The following is an 18,752-nucleotide window of genomic DNA, read 5'->3' as shown; positions in this document are numbered from 1 at the left end:
AATGGATGACAATATCAAAAGCATAAATCTCGGCAAACTTCAAGGTTTCCTGGAAAACATGACTCTTAAACTTTAGGCACATAGACATTTGGCACAATGTCAGAAACTTTCTGGACTATTCATTTATCCAACCCTGGCCAAAAATAACCAAAGACTCTATGTGTCTGTTGATTTGTTTTGAAATCCATTCAAAACGGCAAAGAAGTTAAAAAGTAAGAGACCGGCAATTGAGAAACAAGACTTCTGAAGTATGAAAGATCCTTTTCTGTATCTTACAACATATGGTGCTAACAAGCCAGGTCATGTCCCTCGTACAAAATGCTTTCTGTGAACTTCGTGTGGTTAAATTAGCAAGCAGAAATGACACAGTTCAGGTTCCTTATGGTTTTAGAAAGTAGTAAATAAAGGCCTTGCTGGAGGAGCCGCTGCAGAGAACAACACGCTTACGACTGTGGGCTCACCCCCGTGGGCAGGACAGCACATCCAGGGTAATGGTCATCTTCTTAAGCCCTGTTGACTTCAAAGGTGCCAGTTTCCCTTTTTTTAAATCTGTCCCATTCTTAACTTTATGCCCTCTGTGTGACATCCCCATGCTTTTTATTCTTCCTCTTCTATGCATGCTGCTGCTGCTTTCCCCTGCACTACCCCTACTAGTGGGAGGAGGAGAAACCCATCCTCCTGTTCTCTACTCAGCCCCCTCCTTGTTTTTCTCTTTGGCAAGTGTCTGCTTCTTCTAAGCAGAGGGGGTGATCAGGAGACACCACAATGCTGCACTTTCTTCTCCCATTTTGTCTTGCGGTTTAGGCCTTTTGTTGCCCTGCCTGGCAGGGCCTGTTGCTGTGCCAATGAACATCCTCAGCTCCAGACTGGAGACATGCCCTTGACAGCACAAGACGTGTTGTCACTGGTTGGTTGGACCTCAACCCTTCCATCAATCACTATTGGGTTTCATTTTAAATTATACGGAAATGGGAGAAAATTAGGCTTTTTTTTTCCTCTCTAATTTTTGTCAACACATTCTCTTTAGGCAATGTTGGTAGCATCATAGACACATGAAGCTGGCTGCTCTGTTCCTCATCTTTCCTGCTACATACCCAGTATCTCTTTTAACAGTTTGAGGTTTTCTTCATTAAATCCTTCTTCACTCTCTTTCATGCCAGAATGCTTACATATCCCAACAGGAGTGACCAGAAAAGAAGGGCAATTATTATAATTTATGAAAAAGTAATTTGCTTTGTTACTGCTTCATGTTATTCCTCTTGTTTGACTAGATGAAGGATTTACAGTATTTTGCATCTGCATAAGCCTTTTTAATTTTTATCTATGTAATGTCTACTGAAGAAAAAGAAAAGCCTTTATTTCTGTTTGGAGCCCTTGTATGCACTTTATAATCCCTGTAATAGCACCAATAGCAGGAATAATACAACGTAACATAGAGCAGTTTTCCAAAAAACAAAGCACACAGACTGCACAAGTTCTTGCAGGAGATTTGTGACAAACTGGCTGGCAAAAGGAATGGTATCTTCTGAGTTTCAGCTGCTTCTACAGATGCAGATCTGAAGATGCAACAAGGCCCCTCTCTGAAAGCCAAGCTGCCTGTGAAAGAGGAAGGAAGAGAAACTGTGCCCTACTCTTGGACAGAAAATACTCTGTACACTGCAAACGTTGGAGTATGGTGTTTAGGTACCTTAAGGGAAATCACACTTTTTTCAGCGTGACTGTTCTACATACATGAAACAAAGGCGGGCAAGGAAGGCCAGCTGGCTGTGAAGAATAGATAGTGGAGAAGTAGTAAAGACAGGAACAGAACAGATTGGAAGGGAGATATGGAGAGAAGAGGGAAAGCAGGCAGCAGGTTTTAACTTTCAGAAGACAGGGCAGTAACTCCCAGCCTGTACATAGCTTGGAGACTGCTGTGTCTGTCTCAGAAATACATCTTCACACTGCTGAAGAAGAACTTCTGTGTTGGAGAGTTTTTCATTTTCTCCAGCTATAGGAGCTCCTTTTCTAACATTCTAATAAAAAATACTTATTATTTCTCCCAATAAAAGGTGCTTAATGTTTTAAACAAGCAACAAAGGTTATATAAATAAACATACAATAGCAATACACATGAATGAGAGATGGCTACTCTTACTTTTCCACATCAGGTGCTTACTGCAGCTGCTATAGCTGTGTTAAAAATTCACGAACATAGCTGGGCTTGTGCATGAGGGTGACACCTTCACTAAAGAAATGGTCTGGTACATTAGGCCCAGAAGAAGAAGCATCTTGTTGCCAAACAAGAATATCCATCTTGCTGTGTGGTCCTATCAGGAATTCACTCTTTTACCAAAATGTCAGGTTTTGAGGTGGGAAGATAATGAACCCATCAGCCACTGTGAGAATAAATCAGTTGTCAAATGCTTTCAACGTGTAAGTGGCTAATTAAGAAAAAGCATCATTGCTGCATTTTGACATTTGCAAATGGGAGATGTAGACCTCCAGAATTTGGCACATCTGAAACTGCAGAACATGTGTGTAGTTTGGCTCTGCTCAGTGCACAAGTTAGCCCAATCTTCTTCTATGGATTATTTGGCAGGCCTCCTTCCCCTGCCCCCACAATACTGTCTATTTTCAATACTAAATCTCAGCTCTGAATCATATACTCCATCCTAATTCTACATCCAGGTCTGATATAAATTAACTAGTTTCCTCCAGTGGACCTATGGTAGTTTCTGCCAGCTCAGCATCCGGCTCCAAGTATTTCATCATATGCATTGTTCTTTCTGTTTTGACCAGCCCTTGCTCCTCTCTCTAACTAGGCAGAGTGATAAGTTGTAATAGGCATGCCCTGATTTCCTTATTGCAGAGAAACCCCTTCTTTTCCTTTCAGACTCCCTGTACAGTCTGGCACCCTACCCTCATTCATCTCTGTCTCATCCTGAAACCCCCACTAAGGCACGGTATTGCCAGGCAGTTTCATATGTTATGGGGAAACCTTAACCCAGAAAACAGATGACACTGTGATAATTGGTTTTGGGTAAAACAGTTCTCCCTAATCGGTGTCAGGGCAAACCTGAGGTACACCGAGGGGTCCATTGCAGAGCAGTGGCTGCTAGCCCATTCTCATGTAGAAGCCTTTGGTCTCTTCCAGAGGGAAGGGGAAAACTCACTGAGAAAAAAAAACCATTTATTCTTGTAAATGTGAGTGGGAAAGCTCTAAAGTGAATCAAGATGAGAGCTGAAAGACTCTTACAGTATCTGGTTCATGAAAGGTATTAGAATGTCATATTCATTCCAGATATCAAATACTGAAAGCTGCTGGAGTGACAGCTGGCAGCAGAAGGGATTGTAGCTACTGCCATTTATGGAGATCAGGCCAGATCCTAGCCCCAGCAGCACTTTCTTTGTGTGCTGACTACCTTTGCCTTCAAAGAGGAATGATGGAAGTTGCCACCTGCAACCTATAAGAAGTCAAAAGAAAAGAGAATCTTTTTCTGAAACAACCTTTGGGAACCCCAAAGTGAGGGGAGTGGGCACAGAGGAAGCAGAGGGATGAAAGACAAGAAGTACAGTCCTACTCAACATTTCTGCTCTGGACTTAGTCTGGTTAATAGGCCTAAAAACCTTGGGTTAGGGCCTATTTGCAATTCTAAACAAATATTTATTCGGTCTTGTCAAGTTCATTAACTCTTCACATACGTATCCTAACACAGTGTACAGCCAAATCATCAGAAACTGTTGGCTGAAGACTGATAAAATGAAGAAAAAGCTTGTTTTTAACATATATTTATATATGTCAGGAAAGTGTAAAATTTTAATTTCACCCAGGTTTTATTTAACAGATTTGGCATCTTTGGACTATGGTCTGTAAGTTGGCACACCAGCACTGCAATCAATGGACCTAAGCCCAGAAGTTCTTCTGAGTAATGCAGGCTTTGGCTATTTACCTTTCACTGTGTAGTTAAACAATTTAAACTCCTGATGCCTACTGTATAGTAAAGCCCATCAAACCTTCCTTTATTCTTCAAATCGCTAGGATTGTTACTTTAGGTAAAAATCATAAGTCATGACAAAACAGAAATGCAGTAAATGTGCCGTTATAAAGTAATCTATAGAAAATCACATGAAAATATTATAAGAGCCAGAAACATGCAAATTTAACACCTATACATTGAACGGGAGCGCCTAGTAATGGACTATTACATTGGAGCCTAATAAAAAAGTCCTCCAAAGGAAAGTTTTCATAAATCATGCCCTACCTTAATGACCTGAATCTGGGAAGAAGTGAGCATCGGGAAGCCTTGCTTCAGTTGCTAGCCATGAAAGGAACTCAGCACCTCACCCTGTGGAAGGACTCTGTAACAGAAGAATATTTATTTTTCTATGTACTTATCTAAATATTAATTCAGTTGCATGATAATTGTGTGCACTGTGGAGGGGTGAATATATTACACATTTAGTATCTATTGACCATTAGCATCTTCTGCCTTTACAAGAATCCTCAGCTTCAATTTTTCTTCTGATTCACACAAAACCAAATAATTCTTTCCCTCAGAGGTTTGCTGCAGGAAGGGTGCTGAGGCAAATCCTCAGGGCAGTGACACGCAGTAGTTTAGAACCACCTTTACTAAAGCAATGAACTATGGGCAACTTAGATTTCATATCCTTCCAAGGAAAGTTTGGAGGATATTCTGTCTGGATGACTGATGTTTTCTCTGTCTCTTTTGACACAGAGATCTGAGCTACTTTTTTTTTTTAAATTGCTCTTCATTTTGTTTGAATTGGCTAATTCTGTTGGAAACTGCAAGGATAGAAGATGCTCTGTCTCCTGCTGTCTCCGAAGCCACCCAAGTAACAGGATATGCAGACAGGCTGTGAACAGTTTTTGAGCAATGGTTGTAGCCACTCTAGGAAATTTGGTGCGGGTTCCCTCATGAAGAAGACTTTCAGTGGGACATATAATAAACAACTGAGCTTTTGTGATCAAGCTTGCTCCTCTGCTGGGAAGTCCCTGTCTCTCTCTCCAGCTGGTGCACCCCACTTCTCCTTCCCTCACTTTTTAGAGGACAGCAAATGCACTTTAGCACTAGTCAAGCCTGTAAGAGGAGATCTGTGGGGAAACGGGGAGGGTCTGTGTGTGACGGGACAAATGGCTGTGATTCTTGAAATGGACCAGTCCTCCGCAGAGGGAGAGGGAATATAACCAGTGCAAAGGTGAGTAACCATAACTGTCTCCTTAGGCACCTTAGGCAAGGCGGATTTTTTTCCTCATGGCCTTTCCCTAGACTCTGACTGCCCCCTGTATCCTCACAACCATCCCACAAGAAGGGCAGCCACCCTGCCCTGCCAGGCAATGCAAGCACCACGGGCTCTGCCTCCTCTAGACAGACTGAAGGGGCGGGAGCTGGGAAGACGACATGCTGATCCAGGGGAAGCAAAGGAAAACAGAGGGAGAGAAATGTGAAACCTGATCCATTTAATAACATCAAGACTGATAGTGATTTTCCACTCTATCTACTAGGTCAAATGATCTTATACTGCAGTGTTAGAGAGAAAGAAGATGGAAATATTTTCATTTTCTCTCAGAGTCAATATTTCCCTAGTTGGAAATTAATCACTGTAAAAGAAGTTTAAGGGGAGTCTGTCAAGGTTTATTTAGGCTTCAAAATAACTTCTTAAAACACTGGCTTTTGTTGTTGTTGCAGGTTTAGAGGTCAGAGTTTCCCTCCACAGCATTCTTCTCTTGACAAATTATCTCGGCAGCAGCCAGCCAGGTATTTTTTTATTTTAAAGTGACTTCTTGTGTGTCCTGCCATAAGCAAAACCATGCAGATACAGTGGAAAAGGTAAAGCATCAACAGCCAGCTCTATTAATGTCTCATGAATCAAACAAGATGTCTTGCTTGTTTCAGATTTTTTTTTAAAAAATCGTTGCAGTGAATCTTCATCTACCAACCTGCCAACTGATTTTGAAGCAATTAAATTTTGAATTTAGGTAATGCCTTCTGAAGTTACTGTTATTAACTCATGGAAAAGTCCAGCAGAATGCCTGGATTAATGGCAGCTGGCCATTACCTGTGGATGTGCAGGTTATTGAAGTTTGTCATCTGGAAACTAGTTGTAAATTGCAAGCTGAGCCTGAAAGAACAGATCTCAAGAAAGGGTGAGAAGAACTTTTCTATCTTTGAAATAGTATTTTTCAGTCTTTTCACTAGACTCTTTGCCCCTTTCAGACACAGAAATTCTAGAAGAAAAAGATATACCAAAACAATTAGTCTCTCCCCATAAGTGATGTCTAAACTAGATTACTCAGGCAGTTTGGGCTCCATTATATGGCTACTTTTAGAAGCAGCCTGGACCTGAAAATGAAGGGAGTGCCTCAAGGAAGGACCAAATAGTGCAGCTTTCCCTCTGTCACTTCATTTTCGAAGCTGAATCAGATTCTGCCCCACACCCCAGAAACAGCCCCCAAAAAAATGTGAACAATTCACCAGGAGGGCTGTTGAGATCAACAGTGGGAGCAAAGCTGGCTGCACCTCCCTGTGACTTAACCACCATGGAAGGCAGGAACCTCACTGAGGGCCTGGGACTCTGAAATGTTATTTCTTCTTATCATACATCAGAACACATCTGTAGAAGCTTTCTGGCAGAGATGCCAGATGTTTTGGTTCCCTTTATCATAATGGATTGTTTATTTCTTGTTTGTTCAAGGCTTGTTTATGGTTTTACATTTTGTTTCTTCAGTGGCGACTTTATTCAGTGATAGGCACTTGTTATTTTGCTATACACTTTTAATATTCTGCTGTTATACTCCAAGGGAGCTTTGCAAGTTAGTAATAACAAAAATATTAATGAGTAAATAACATTTTAACTCCAGCTATTGTTGCTGCAATTTTTTGGCACTCCTTATTTAAGGAACAGCTTCCCTTGAAAATCTACCTAAGAACTACAGATTTTGGTCCATGTCTATTTTAAATTTTGTTCACTGTAAACATATTGATCTTTCTTTATCCTATACACACTGGAAGATAGTAGATGTTTCTCTGGGAGGCAACGGGCAAATCACTACGACATTCTTATCTGGAGGCTCAGAATCAAACCGGGACACAAAGTGCCTCCCAGACTGCCAGAGGCTCCCTTGACAACAGCACTGGGCAGCTTCATACAGGTTGATATAAAACCTGTTTTCTACAACTGACAGCCACTGTTTTACGCTGAGGGCTTAAAGTCTAATCTACCAAAATCCAGACACACAAAATATCATTGCCTGTGCTTCCGTGTGTGTCTTGTTTGTTTTGTAAATATTCATCTATCAGTGAGTTTCTGACACCCGGCGAGGAGGGCTCTCTGTTTCATAGACTTCAGCAGATTATTGACTGCACGGTGTATGGGTGGGCTGTTTGCCATAAAGCACCCTTACTCTATAGGGAATACGGTTTTGCCTCTCTATAGTTGGATGTGGGCAGGGAAGGGTGAAATGGGGAGCAGGGGAAGGGTTGAAATGGAGGACCAGACTTTGAGTTCTCTGGAAACCAGGGATCACAAGCCATGAATCATGCAGTAAATACAGAGCCAAACGTTTGGATGAACAGAGCCCTTAACAATTAATTAATTGTTGACTTTAACTGCCTGTGCTGCAGATGTGCTATCATTTCTACAGAGCAGTCCCTCACCAATCTCTTTAAGTTGTTTACAAAGTAATTGGTAAATGCAAAAAGGAAAAAAAAAATTCTTGTATGAAAGTCACTTCCACAAACGCACGGATGCGTAGGCGTGCACACAATGAAAATAGGAGAAAGGTTGAAGTCTACATGACGTTTGGTTTTATGAGAGTTTATGAATGTCCCTTGGAAAAGATTTCATGTCTTATTCTCCCATGCTTCTTGGATTTTGATGTTTCCCATAAAAAAAGCAGAATATCCCTTCATTTACAAAATGAGTTGGATTTAACTCTATAATTTGTAAATATTTATACATATTTCCAAAGAATACATGGGCTGAACTGCATTTTTTCCTGATTACTTATATGCCTCAATATATCATCTTAGCTCCCACATCTTGTACTTGCAAAACTGAACTTTCAGATGAAAAGTCTGTACAAGATGACAACAAATTGGCAGACTGTTGCAAGAGGAACAATCTAAGTGGCATGCAATTCAGACCTGAACAAATCTGTTGTGAAGTTATTTTCCATTACAGTTTCTCAGGTTTGTGGCTGCAAAAGAACTTTCTGATATTACCCTCAAGTCCTACAAACACTAATGCACACACTTAACATTTCACACTATATTCAGAGATAAAGCTGTCCCACTGCATTCAGCAGAATTACTCTTGTGCAAAGTGCCTTCAAGATTAAAGCTCAGGTGATTTGAAGCTTATATGCAACACGGACTACAGAACAGTAATTTCATTTTTATAGTATACATTTCTTCCATTGATATTTCCTATGCCACTACAGCATTGAGGTATAATTGCTTTTTTTTAACTTGTAACACAATTATGCAAACGAAAAATGTTACAAACAATGGCAAGAGGAAGTTGAAACACGCAAAACTTTTTGAAAGGAAGCTGAGGAAGGTGTTCAGAATCAAAGACATCACGTGTGCTCAATCCAGGATTTGCATATAAACTCTGTTACTTGAGACAACGTCCGCTTACAGTACTGGGTAACCTCACCCTAAGATCTTAAAGTACTTAATTCCTTTTTCACTCAGTCACTTTGCAAATCCTTCTGAACAGGATAGGATATGGTAATCAAAGCATTTACTGAAATGCAAAATCATTTCACTTTGATTTTTACATCATCAACCTATGACTCTTCTTTCACTCCAGGCTTTCTATTTCACTGCATTTGTGTGTTTTCCCTCACTCTAATCATTAAAAGGGTATCAGTGTACATGTGCATAAATGTGCATTTCTGCTAGATTACTAAGAAATGCATAGAAATCTGAGGAGTTTTGGTTGTTCAGCTTGAAAGGTGTTCATGAGCCTGACTTGAAGGAGGCGTGATTTAAAGAATGCTCATGACATTTGGAAAGTGAGATCATATTTGCTAGTCAGTTTGAAGACATTTAAAAATAGATTAGGACCCTACATTTCTAACCACTTCAGAGAGCACCCATCATTATCTCCCTTTTTCTCCCCCTTTGGTACATGTGCGCAGAGGAGGACACGTCTCATGACTCACCATGCTTGCTCCTGCAGCTCTGGACTGCAGAAAAGTTCACTGGTGTTTATAGGATGTTTGTGGTGACCCCTGGGATACACTCTCGTAATGAATTTCAGACTGTCTACCCAAGCCTTTTGACTATCTGTCCAATCTCACTGAATTCTTAACCTCACACTTCCTCCTACTGCACATCCTTCTGGGAGACACTGGATACTTGGGATGAAACATTTTAAAGCCTGGGCCCGCAGCCTTGTCAGTACGTCCAACACAAGACCCTACTTTGTTGTTTATTTTAGAGTAAATCTCCACCCCCTTCACTTGCTCATAGGAAGTGCTTTTTCTTACAGATCGTAGCTCTGCACTTGAGAGAAATATTCCTTCCTTTCTTTTTCTGGGTCTTCTTTTTTTCTCACCAAAAGAAAGAGAATACTGTGTAAGAACAGTTTCAGATCCTGTTTCACTGGGATACAGGGATAAATATACTTTTTCTGCTACTATGTTCATCCCAATGTCAATTATTATAATTTAAAAAAGGAACAACCCCTGCAACCTTACTTATTCAGAAAGCCAGCCTTTAGTAAGCTGACCTAACAGAAACTGGAAGCCCTAACTAACCCCTTGGTTGATTCATGATTTATCTATGCCAGGGTGAAGTGCTCCACATATTAGCTGGAGGAAATACACTTTTAGTTTGTAATCTTGATGAATAGTTACTGAATTTATTTATTTTTAATGCTCATTTTAGCCATTAATCATTATTTTGAAGACCTTTTATAAATATTGCCTTGAAACTTCCGATGAGTGATGTATCTGCAAAAGGAAAGCTGCACAAATGGGCAAAGTTAGAAAGAAAACTCCCTCAAAGAAAAGAGCTGATGCCATCCCACCAGACAAATGAACACTAGCGCTTGACAAAACAGACTGCACAAAAAATACATTAACATTGCAGGTGGTTTTCCCTGGTCATACTTCATGCTACATGCTTATTTTGCAAGTGTCTTATGAAGGGTTAATGAGCTACATCAACACCAAGCCAATGTAGCTTCCCCCCAAACCCAAAGCCCGTGAACAAGAGGGTCAGTACATGAGAAGGGAAGGTGAGTGCCTCTGGCTTTATAGAGGAGACTCACGTAGAAATTGTTAAATGATTTCTATACCCAGAAATACTTTTTTTCCTTAATGGCTTTATTAATAAACATTCTTAGAGCATAGACCAGCTTCACCTGATTTCAGCAAAGTACTATAAGCATCAGTAATCTGTGTGATCAACTAGCAGGTTTTTTGAACCCTTAGAAGTGCATTGTCTCAAAATGCATAGTTATTTTCCTGTAGAGAACACAGATTTGAATCAGGTCTACTACCCTGTTGCTTTTAAAGCAAATAATGCAATGTGAAAATGCTGAATGATCCAGCATGATATTTAGGTCTCTGTCAAAAAGTCAAGCTTCACCTATTTCTGGATATGAGACACAGAGTTTCTAAGCAGAAAGTGCTGGAGGGGTTCTCCAGCCATTATTTTCAGGGAACACTTTGCTACCTGATATTTAAAAGGTGGTGGTAAATAACTCTAAATCATTCTCTTTTAATCAACTCTGCAATAATAGGGAGAGAAGCTTAGATGTTAGGAAGGACTTTTTTCTTCTCCACCGAGAATAATGAATTGGTGGAATGACCTCAGGGGCAAAGTTGTTGGGACAAGGCAGAAGGTCAGTCAAGGAGCAATTAAATGCTGTCCTGTGGGAAGTAAGTGCAATCCCAAAGAGTGAGCTAAAGAGGGGCTAAGAGGAACAGAGGTAGAGGAGAACATCCCCCTGCCAGCACCATTATGTATTCTCATGATCTTTCAGGAAGAAGCCACAGAACAGAAGGTCTGTTAGGACTGTAATAAATACTGAGTTATCAGAGTAAAAGGGGATTTGGATATAAACTCCAGATGGATTTAAAGCACAGGCTCATTACTCTCACCTCTCACAGACTGTAATAGGCCAATGCACATAAGTCCAGACATCAGTCAGCTCTAACTGTTCACATCAGCATGCCACAAGCAGGTAGCTGCCTGCGGATGCTTGGTCCGTCACAGTCCCTTTAATCTCAGTGACCCTGCCAAAGACAGTATCCATAAATCCAGAATGAAAAACCATAATGTAGTGGCAGACACTGCTTCTGCTGTGAGGAAGAGGCTAAAGCAAGTCAGCCTTGTTTACACTGAGTTTGCTTGCCCCATGTTACACACCTATGCAGGGGTAAGGAACAAGCACAGGAGGACTCTGCAGTCTCTGCCCTCGATTATGCAGCCATATCTATATTAGTAAATCAATGCCAAGGACGGTTCCTGCAGACATGAGTCTGGCCAGCCAAGCTGTTGTTAGAGCTTTTTCTGGCCATTTGCGGGAGCCTGATCCAGCCAAAGCTAGCCCTCTCCTCTCGTCTTGGGCATTACCTGGAGGTCAGTATGTCAGAGAGCACTCCCAGGTACCCTGGGGGTGTGTGCATGCGTGAGGGAGTTCAGACTTCGCAGTACTCCCTGTTGGCCCCATTGCCAAGGAGTGGGTTTGCACACTTATAATCTACCTGTGCAGGCACAGTCAGAGACTTTCTAGGAGATAAGGCATTATGAATCCCAGTCTGAAGGTGAGATTAACCTCAGTGAGAATGGAAGGAGTGCTCTATCTCTCTGTGATGAGAGACACAGTGCAAGACCCCAAACTTGACCTGGTCTGTTTTTTTGTTTTGAGTTTTTTAAGACTTTTGAACCACCTGCAAATCTTTCTGACAGGTAACTCTGGTACAGCACTGTCTCTGAAAAAAAAAAAAAAAAGACAGCCACACAGCATTACTTTAAAGCTAAGGGATAGCAGGCGGGGTAACACCATAGCCTCGTACCACACCGTACCACCTCTAGGTGGACAGCAAGTCTAGCTCATTCAGCCACCAAGTCTAGTTAGATCCACAAACCAAGATTTAGGTTAAGAGGAACCTGCTACCCAGGCAAGGTAGTACACTATGTTATCCCCAGCCTAGCATAGAGACACTGGTCTAATAAATAGCTGCAATAGCATAAAGCTTGGTATAAGCTGCAGAGCCCACCTGGGAAGAAGCACATACACAGGAGCTGTGACTAGTCCACATATAAGCAGCTAGCAGGGCCTGAACCAATCTGTGTCAAACCAGGTCAAGAACATCTCCATTAAACTGCAGTACTGATATGCCTCAAAAGCTCTGGATTTCATCAAACCAGCTGATACTTGGATGGATGAGTATAGACACACATTGGATGAGCAGAACCCTGACAGCATATTTATTTATGCAAATATTAACTTCCTTCCCATTTCTCCCTCCCACCCAAATAAAAACTAAACTAACAAAAATACATGGCTCAGTGTTCCCAGAAGGCTTCTGCCTTCCCATGGAAAAGGATAAGGTAACCCAGGTGTTATCCAATTTAACTGCTCGCTAAATTTTCCCACTAGAAGTTCAGGGGCAGACAGGCATCTGAAGAGGTACATGATTACCTAACATGCTGTTAAAACCCCTGCCATGTTCTCCATGGCATAAGAAAGCAAATAGAAGAAAGAATAAGAGCTAGAACCTCCTCCAAGCACAGCTGTGGAGACCTACCCTCAACACCTTGCATTTTCTTTCCCCACCATTTTTCTGGTGAAGGACATCTCAGCCCATACCACTACAATCCTTCTATATCAGACTACCCCACTATCACTCCCACATATGACCTAGAAAACCCTGTCCATAAGATTTACCTTCATACTTACACACCTAAGTATACATTTGCCAAAGCACCTTCAAATCTCTAGCTCTTATAGATTTCTGGAATTTAAAACCAATAAAAAGATTAGCACAGAGAGCAGTCAACAAACAAATCCAAACTACCTCTATTATCTGAAGTCCCTACAAAAGCCTAAAGAAGAGTCCCCCTAAACAAAAATCCAGACTCTCCCTACCAGCACTCAATCTACTTCCATCTATTTCCTTTTCCTTTTTCTAATCCTCTTTTATGCCCATCAGCTGGTCCTGTTAGTCTAACATGGCCCAGCTGCATCTGCACCACTGCTGTTTAACTCCTCATTGTCTGGTTCCATACCTCAGTATGTACAGCAAAGAGGACAGAAATAAAAACCTGTGGGTTGCTATGGGCAATCTTATCTGAATTATCATTTTTTTAAAATATGCTGAAAGTATAGGCTATTTTCTCTCACATTTTGGCATTTATAGGAATTAAAAATAACCATTATATTTGGGCATAGATAAAAATCACCTTAGGTCTGAACCAGGAGCATAAGAACTGGGCGCCAACCTCGCCAGTGTTTAATCCTGGGCTGGTGATGCCCTCAAAAACGGGAACTTAATCACAGATTTTGCTGCTTGAGGTTATCATTAATTCAGTTTGTTAGTCTTGATGTGCTATATACTTGCTTACAAATTTCTGCCCTTCTTTGTCTACGTTACAGATTTAACAAGTAGAAAATAATCATAACCAGTCATTAGAATATACTTGGATAATGAATTTTAGAGCTTTTCTTCTCTTCTGAGGATTCACTAGGAAATTTAGGTCCAGTTAGGCTCCTTCCTGGGAGGAACCATTTGAATGGTTGTTTGAAGCATCCCTGGATTTGACAAGTTAGTGTGTCCAAACTAACAGGGAAGTAAACATTTCATATATTGTTATAAAAGATTGAAATCTTCTCATATAATTCTTGCTTTATCATAAGGATTTTATTAGTAATTTAGCAACACATGCTACAGCTAACACTTCGATACCTGTATTTAATTAACACAACAACCAAGTCATTAGGTGAGGTGAGATGTGAGGTTTTCTGGGATATGAGTATTAAAACTGATCCCAGATACTTAAGGGAAGTCTTAGGTAGTTATGTGATTTGGAAATCTTTACCACCAAGTCACTTCACACCTGAAAGTGATTCACTTTGGCTTGCAGGGTTCATGCAATCCCAATTCAGGGAGCAAATTTTCTGGGTTTTATCATTATCCCATATTGTACCTCTGTTTTTGTATTTGACAACACTAGGATTCCATAGCACAGTTTAAGAAACATTGAACAGATCCAGAAACACAGTCCTGGCCCTGGGGGTATTAGTTTGAGCTCCTCCTTGTATAAAGATTCATTCATTTGCTTAAGATGTGGGATATGAAAGGTCATTTTTGCTCACCACAACACTTCTCCTAACTTGCACAATAAATCCAGGTTTGAATATAAGCAGGACTCTAATAAGGTAGCCAGAGCTACTGACTGGACTGAGCTCTAACCAAAGATTGCTGTTGGGATCTGCATGTTTTTAACCATCAGGCTATCTGAAGCCAGGGATTACTTTCATCAGATTCCAGCACCGTTCTCAGCAATCTAAGCTGAATGTTCTCAAATTATTCTGAAAGATAGTCAATGCAAAAATGTGTTTCTCAGGTATAGGTCCTGACCTACTGATTTTTAGGCACGTGGGTGTGATTTTTTTTCACATAATTTTTCCCTTCTTTGCACTGTACAAGACCCCATACAAACAAGGGAGAGCTGATCATCTTAACATGTATAACAGTGACCTTTCTATACACAAAATGCTCTCAAATGTATAATACAAAGAATTTAAGAAAGATATTTCTTAACTATCTAAATTATACTTATCAGCTTTTTTAGTTGTAAGATAAATGTTATGTTTGTTATGTTTATCTTGTGTTCTAGATAACTAAGGAGTTATACTAAAACCTTCAAATAAACTAAATTTAATCACAATCAAAAAGTCACGCTTTGAGTCAGATGTGATGTCAACTTTGAAATAACAGCGTTTCATTATGAGGTATTGTTTATGTTTTATAGAGTTCATAGGATCTTTGTGAAAGCAAAAATCATGAAAGCTCCTTTCTGAAAGCATTTATGTGTATTATATATATTTAGAGTTAAGCTTTGAGTTGCTTTCCGCTACTCTTTTCATCAAAAAGAATAGCATGCTCTGATTTGAACAGCAAAAATACCATGTTGCCTGAAACGCAGGCTCTAGTTTTCCGTTTGGTATGAGTAGGGCAAAGTCTGTTGCAAATGTACTTGTACAGAGATTTAATCAGCTCTTTCACTGTAAATTATGAAGAAAGATATTCTCAACAAAGCTGAGATACAATATTAGAGTGTGATCCACCCACTCACAGCTGTCTTTTAAACCATGTTTCCTGTCTAGAAGCTACTGTTCCACTGAGTTAGCATGACTTGATGTGAACTACCTCTTGTTATTTGCCTTTTGTGATTTGTTCTGCATTAGAACAGAAGTGGAGATAGCAGAGTCAGTGGAAACCATCCTGAAGCCCGCAAGACGGCAGTACCGCCACTGCCCCTATGTTAATAAGGACTCAGTATAGGCAGGACTGTTACAGAACTAACGTTTCCCTGAGTTTCTGAAACAACCGTCTCTTTAGACAAACCTGAGTGCTACTCTGTAGAGGCAGTGAGTGCCCAAACAGTTGCGAAATCTGAATGATTTAGAGCTATTTCTGAAAAATAAACCTTGAAGAGAAGGTGTCCTGGAGGTTCTTGTAAGCAGAATGGTATTACATGCTATGCTGCACAGAACACCAGGCTTTGACCAAAAAAATCCCACAAGATCAGCATATTTTAAGGACTTTTTTTCTTGGTCCCTGTTTTTTTTTTTCCTTCTAGGAGCAGTAAGCCAACCACCAAGCACTGGTATTTTCGCTTTTCTGCCAAGAAACGCCCCTGATGAGGAGCATAGAAACAGAAGAGAGCTCTGAAGGTCTAAAAAATAGGTGAATTTACTTTAGATATTTAATGAAGGTTGTGGTTGACTGGGACTTCATTCCCAGGCCTAATTAATCCTCCTCAAGAAACACAATGTGTTTGTTATGCTCCCTCTAACTACCACTTCCAAGAAAGTGAAAATAAAAAAAGCAACAGCATCCTCAAAGGGAGGACTATTACGTATTTTTGGCACAAATCTGCCTCCAGATTGCATCTCTTTTTTAAGTATTTTCAAGGTCCAAGAGTATGGGGACTCCCAGATCCCACATTAGTTCAAAGAGTTAAAACATTCAGCAAGCTCAACTCCTTGCTTTGGCATGTCTATCAAAGTCTTTGAGCCTTTAATGTAATTGAAAACAATTGTCCCAGTGGGGAGGTCTAACAATCTGACCAGTTGCAGTTAAATGCTTGAACTGCCTGAGAAAACTAGAGGGATTATAAGAATTCAAGGGTAAACTACATGACACGGTTCTGGTGATAATAATGTTCCAGAATTTATATTTATTAATATTGCCTTCTTTTGGTCAGACTCCCACAGGAAATCCTGAGGAGTACATGTCTCTGGCACGTTTTATCTTAGTTAGTCCCGTCGTTGCGGTATTGCGTGCTGATAGCAGGACAGAAGGATACCTTTGAAAATCTCTGGTCTTTATAGAAGTTGCAGATGACAACAAACAGGACCTTCAACACTCTGGGAAGACAATCCATCTACTTTCCTTAGTTATCATTAAAATGTCTTTTAGACATAGGTCATAACTGGAAACCTATAAAGGATGTCTGTGTATTAGGCATTTCCCACAAAGCCTGGTCCCTTGCGATTAAAATTTATCACATTGTTCTTCTGGTTACAAATACTGCTGATATGTGTCATTACTGCAGAGCACTGCTCATAACATTTTGACTTAACTCCAAACATTTTTTTAAATTCTGAGCTTCCCATAAAGAACCCACTCCTGAAGTTTCTTAAAGACACCCATTACTTTAAAGTTTTTAAGCCTATTTTAAAGGTTGTTAACTCTTTCATTTTACTGTTAAACATTCACTTACACTGACAAATAGCTTGATGGGAAGCTTCACGTTCCCCTTTCTGGTCCCTGGGATGTAGCAAAGAGCAATTATGGTGCATAAAATCATACAGCCTTATCAGTTTATAGGGCAGTTTATAAATACTCCATCTTCTTAAAAGCCCTGTCTTGACTAAGACCGGTGTCACTAACATTGTATCTCAGTGGTGTTCTCTTTGAAAGACTTGTTAATTTTGCTCTTTTAAAGAATTCAAACAAATTTTTCATTTGCATGTTTACTGGAGAGGAAGCACAGCATAGTTATTGTTTTACTCTAACCTTCTTGCTAGAGTGAGCTTCTTTGCTGTGAGCAATGGTAGATCTTTAGCCGTGGGCTCTGAAGACCATTTTTTGCCAGTCTTTCTGAGAAGAAAATGTTTACAACATCACACCACATGTTGCTTTTCTGCCTATGGGCATGTTCAAGTGTGTGTGCCTCTGCCCAACCCCTTACCCTTAGCTGTTGAACAAAATTCTAACAAAAATTAATTTTAACAAAAATTGACCAGGCAACAACAGCCATAATAATAATAATAATAATAATAATAATAATAATAATAATAATAATAATAATAATAATAATATCATCCTTCAAGTTTCATGGAAATAGTCATCTAGGTAGAGAAAAGAAATTGTGTTCTGCTCTTCCTGAGGGGAAGGCTGACACCTGGCCTCGTCTCTTATGGGACATGGAAGAACCCACTTCACAACACAAATCATCTTTCTCTCTGCTGCCCCAGACCTTCTCTATCTGCATAGCTGGAGCATGTAAAGAAGCAACACAAGTGTTCTCTTCACCTGGTTTGTTCTGCTGGAGACAGAGGGGTGTATTTCAGTATTGTTTACTCTAATTGGTACCAATTTATTTAACTGCACAAGTGGGTCACAGATTTCTACACCCACGCTCTGGCATTAGAACAGGTTAGGCCTGGATGCTATTAGCATTCAGACTATGCTTCTGCATCATGCAAAGCACAGATCTTCACAAAGCCACCCCTGTCCTGAGCTCATAACTGAGGCATAAAATACTTGAGCATATGCTCAGGACTATGCATCAGGATCAGCTGGCTTTAGGGGCTCTGCACCAACGTGTCTCAGGTGGGGATGTGGACAACCGACACCTTGCTTCCTGGGACCTTGTTCCACAGGCCACTCTGTAAGGAGTAGCTGAGTCTGCCAAAGAACAGACACAGGACAAAATAAGGACTGACACTGAAAGGGAACATTCATTTCAAGAAATATCAGTTTGCAGGCATGAACAAAGCAATGTTACATACCTGAAAATCTGATGTAGAAACCAAGTGAAAAAGGCCATATTTTGCATTCAGCACTCACCATGTTATTCTGAGAAGCACTATAGTCAATTGATTTCTTAGAAAGCTAACTTCTTTACTTGTCACTCACCTTCTCCTATCTGCTACTTGCTGTCTTATCTGTCTTTTCTACTTCTTGTTTTCCTTCCTTCGACCAAAAGAAGTCACAGTTCCCATCAGAAAGACATCTTGTCTTATGCAAGTTAGCGGGTACTGCACGGGAAAGGGAAAAAAAGAAAGCTGAAAATGACAATGATCTCTGCCCCATCTGTCTGATTCTTTTCACCAAACAATATATTTGAGAACTAGAAAAAATGAAAAATGAAAGAAAAAAACTAAAGATAAGCTGTGCTTTCAGATATTTGAGCAGAGAGAGAACTGTCTCTTCTTGCATCTTTGGATTTCACAGCATCTTAAAACAAACAAGAAAAAAAGCCCTTCACCTA

At 40.3% G+C, this 18,752-nt stretch overlaps 1 long non-coding RNA gene across 1 annotated transcript in view; it reads right to left on the bottom strand.

The window, feature by feature from the left end:
• Positions 1–18,752, bottom strand: part of LOC135312868 (uncharacterized) — an 83,592-nt gene that overhangs the window by 45,993 nt on the left and 18,847 nt on the right. Inside the window, exon 4 of the long non-coding RNA XR_010372486.1 lies at positions 4,245–4,341. This is a non-coding gene — a long non-coding RNA (uncharacterized LOC135312868). The remainder of the gene's footprint in view (positions 1–4,244; positions 4,342–18,752) is intronic.

This window comes from Phalacrocorax carbo, chromosome 3 (genome assembly GCF_963921805.1).
Source record: "Phalacrocorax carbo chromosome 3, bPhaCar2.1, whole genome shotgun sequence".
Lineage (NCBI taxonomy): Eukaryota > Metazoa > Chordata > Aves > Suliformes > Phalacrocoracidae > Phalacrocorax > Phalacrocorax carbo.
Note: the sequence above shows the minus strand (reverse complement) of the source record. Positions and strands in the feature narration are given on the sequence as shown.